This window comes from Chiloscyllium plagiosum, chromosome 3, assembly GCF_004010195.1.
Source record: "Chiloscyllium plagiosum isolate BGI_BamShark_2017 chromosome 3, ASM401019v2, whole genome shotgun sequence".
Taxonomy (NCBI): domain Eukaryota; kingdom Metazoa; phylum Chordata; class Chondrichthyes; order Orectolobiformes; family Hemiscylliidae; genus Chiloscyllium; species Chiloscyllium plagiosum.
The window spans coordinates 100,501,584-100,505,912 of record NC_057712.1 but is presented as its reverse complement, the minus strand read 5'-3'; the positions used below and the strand labels follow the sequence as shown (position 1 = coordinate 100,505,912).

Below are 4,329 nucleotides of genomic sequence, written 5' to 3'. Positions count from 1 at the left end.
AAAGAAATTGTGGAACCACTGGCTTTAAGCTTCTAATTTGCCTGATTGCTGGTGCAGTGGACTGGTGAACTGCAAATATAATGCCTTTGTACAAGGGTACAAGAATAAACTTTGCATCAAGACTGCATTTGAGCAAATGTGACACCAAAGAGCCCTAGCAAAACTGCAGTCACTGGGAACTGGGGAGAAAATTCCACTGTTGGAATCTTACTTGACACAAAGCAAGGTGGTTGTTGTTGCTGGAAGTCAGTCACCTCAACTCCAGGACATCTCTGTAGCAGTTTCCCAGGGTAATGGTCTTGGCCCAACCATCTTCATCAATGACTTACCTTCCATCATAAAGTCTGAAGTCACAATGCCTGCTGATGATTGCACAATGTTCAGTAGCATTCACAACTCCTCAGATACAGAAGCAATCTATGCCCAAATTCAATAAGACCCAGATAATATCCAGGCTTGGGCTGAAAAGTGGCAAATAACATTTGTGCCACACAAATACCAGGCAATGAGTATTTCTATTAAAAGACAATTTAACAAGCACCCCTTAACATTCAGTGGTGTTACCCTTGCTGAATCTCATCAACAGCCTAGGGGTTACCATTGGCCAGAAACTGGACTAGCCATATAAATACGTGGCTATAAGAGCACATCAGGCCAGGGTACTGCAACGAGTAACTCACATCTGACTCTGGAAAACATGTCCACCATCTACAAAGCATAAGTGTATGGATCACTGTGGTCCCACTTGCCTGGATCACTGTGGTCCCACTTGCCTGGATCACTGTGGCTCCAACAATTAAGAATTTGACACCATCCACTCCAAAGCAGCTGGCTTGATTGGCATGACATCCACAAGCATCCACTCCCTCCACCACCAATGCTCAGTAGCAGCAGTGTTTACTATTGATAAGATGCACTGTAGAAATTCATTACAGATCCTTAGACAGCACCTTCCAAACCCACAATGACTGACATCTAGAACGACAAGGGCAGCAGATACATAGTAACACCTCCAACTGCAAGTTCCTCTCCAAGCCACTCACCATCATCCAGACTTGAAATATGTCGCCACTCCTTCACTGTTACTGAATTAAAATCCTGGAATTCCCTCCCTAAGGGCATTATTGGTTTAACCTCTTGTACAAGGACTGCAACAGTTCAAGAAGGCAGCTCACCACCACCTTCTCAAGGGCAACTAGAAATAGACAATAACTGCTGGCCAGCCAGCAACAACCACATCCCATGACTGAATAAAAAAAACTATAGGTCAGTCAGCCTGTCTTCAGTAATCAGGAACATTTTTAGAAAAGATAATCTGGAATAAAATTAGTAATAACTTGGACAAATGTGGATTAATTTATGGAAGTCAGCATACATTTATTAAGGGAACATTGTCCTTAAACAGATAGACAATATAGACAATAGACAATAGACAATAGGTGCAGGAGTAGGCCATTCTGCTCTTCGAGCCTGCACCACCATTCAATATGATTATGGCTGATCATCCTTAATCAGTATCCTGTTCCTGCCTTATCTCCATAACCCTTGATTCCATAATCCTTGAGAGCTCTATCCAACTCTTTCTTAAATGAATCCAGAGACTGGGCCTCCACTGCCCTCTGGGGCAGAGCATTCCACACAGCCACCACCCTCTGGGTGAAGAAGTTTCTCTTCATCTCTGTCCTAAATGGTCTACCCCGTATTTTTAAGATGTGTCCTCTGGTTCGGTACTCACCCATCAGCGGAAACATGTTTCCTGCCTCCAGAGTGTCCAATCCTTTAATAATCTTATATGTCTCAATCAGATCCCCTCTCAGTCTTCTAAACTCAAGGGTATGCAAGCCCAGTCGCTCCAGTCTTTGCACTCCCTCAGTAGCCAGAATGTCTTTCCTCAAATTTGGAGACCAGAACTGCACACAGTACTCCAGGTGTGGTCTCACCAGGGCCCTGTACAGCTGCAGAAGAACCTCTTTGCTTCTATACTCAATCCCTCTTGTTATGAAGGCCAGCATGTTATTAGCCTTCTTCACTACCTGCTGTACCTGCATGCTTACCTTCATTGACTGGTGTACAAGAACACCCAGATCTCTCTCTACTGCCCCTTTACCTAAATTGATTCCATTTAGATAGTAATCTGCCTTCCTGTTCTTGCCACCAAAGTGGACAACCATACATTTATCCACATTAAACTGCACCTTCCATGCATCTGACCACTCACCTAACCTGCCCAGGTTACCCTGTAATCTCCTGACATCCTCCTCACATTTCACCCTGCCACCCAGCTGATGAAATTTGCGAATGTTATTGCTAATACCATCTTGTATATCATGAAGATAGATTGTAAAAAGCTGCGGTCCCAGTACTGATCCGTGCGGTACCCCACTGGACAGTGCCCGGCATTCCGAAATGGAGGGGGGGAGGAGTGTGGAAGGATGAGAGAATGCAGGCTGCGGCCCTATGAAGCAGGGGGAGGGCTTGCAGTTGGCCTGTGTGGGGATGTGGGAGACTACAGGAGCCTGGTGGGCAAGGGCTAGCTGAAAGGCAGCTGGAGGGACGGAGGGAGGGAAGCACGCACGGAGGAGGAAGAGCAAAGAGAAAAGAGAAAAAAAAGCCAAAGGGGATAAAGAGAAAGAGCAAGAAAGAAAATGTGGCTGGCCAGCACGCCTTGAAGTAGGGAGAAAAGGCAGGGGCCAGCGCCTACGGCCATACTAGTCTGAAAACACCCGATCTCGTCTGATCTCGGAAGCTAAGCAGACTCAGGCCTGGTTAGTACTTGGATGGGAAACCGCCTGGGAATACCAGGTGCAGTAGGCTTTTTCCGCCAGCAGTGGCTGCTCAAGTCACCCCTCTGCACTTGTCTTGTGCCAGGCAATAATATATTCCTCTGTTTCTGTCTTCAAGGGCCCAATTTTAGTCCTAGAGATTCTCAATGACATAATAGAAAATCTTCTGAGGAAGGGTCACCAGACCCAAACCTGGAGCCAAAATGTTAACCCTGATTTCTCTCCACAGATGCTGCCAGACCCACTGAGGTTTTCTAGCAATTTCTGTAATAGAAAGAATTGATGAGTATAATACTGCAGTGTACCTGAACTTTCAAAAACTATTTGATTAAGCGTCACATAACAAGCTGAAGCCAAATTAAATTATTATAGGACACCTGTTAGGAGGACTTGTTTGCACACCCGCTACACAATAGATACAGCTAACTAGCGAAAGATTTTCAGCAGACTTCCAGATCTCAATTTATCACCTGTCGCTTCATCAAATGGGAGCACCTTGAAGGCAAATTCACATTCCATTTAAGTCCAATACTGGCAGCCTCACTCTGCCCAGGCCAGCTGCCTTGTACTGCAGCCACTCTCTCAACTGACGCCAGGGAGAGAAATCATGAAACACAGGCTCTAGCACTTCCCCTGTTTCTGAGTTCCATCTTCCCTCTCCCCTCCCTCAGTCTCCTTCAGCCCTCTCCAGACAAATAAACAGCATTGAGAAGACATTCTGTACAAATCTTACAAATTTGAATTGATTTTCTCACATTTGTCACAACATTGTTATGAGGAAAATTAATTTTCATTGAAATACTCAATTAATCCAATTTAAAACAAGCAAATTCAATTTTTTCCTAACTATTTAATGATACTTCAGTTTTGGCAACTTAAAGTGAATAATGTTTTCAATTCATCTGAAAGTAGTAAATGATTTTCTTAAAACAATAATCCTGCAGTTATTGTTTTAAATTCCTTGCCTTTCATGTTATTCTTTCATTAACCTCCACTTAAACTTTTGTTCTATTTAAAATTACGAGAACACTGTCCCTTTTAAGAGTATTGTAAGCTTTTCTTGCGTAACCAGTTTTAATGGCGATGTGATTATTTGGTAAATTACTTAATTATTATAGATTCTATTGATGAAATACCCTGGCACTGTAATATAGTGTCAAGATGCAGGAAACCCATTTCGAAGATTAGTCTTACTGAAAAAATACTTATTGCAGTTGTTCAATCAGTTACTGATACCACTTTACATTATATTGTCCTTCCTGTTTATTTAGATTTATGAAAATTAGTATGATCCATCTATTAAGGTTAGTTCCACCTAAAGGGATTTCTGACAGGTATGAACCTTGTCGTTGCCATACTGGCAATTTTAGGAATTTTGGCAGTTTTGACAATTACCCTGTACTAAATTATTTGTCTATCATTTTTCTCTCTCTATTGCTCATGACGTTAAATATGCATGAATTGGCTCTTTTAGATTATGTAAATGCAATGTTGTGTGGGCTTGAATTTCAGCAGTTTGAATGAGAACCGGTATTATTAATTGTCT

General features: G+C 42.6%; 1 non-coding gene across 1 annotated transcript; it reads left to right on the top strand.

Annotated features, from left to right (window-relative positions):
- The first annotated feature begins 2,695 nt into the window (after positions 1-2,695).
- LOC122548690 lies at positions 2,696-2,814 on the top strand. The gene has a single exon (XR_006311313.1). It is a non-coding gene; the product is annotated as a 5S ribosomal RNA (ribosomal RNA).
- Positions 2,815-4,329: the final 1,515 nt, after the last annotated feature.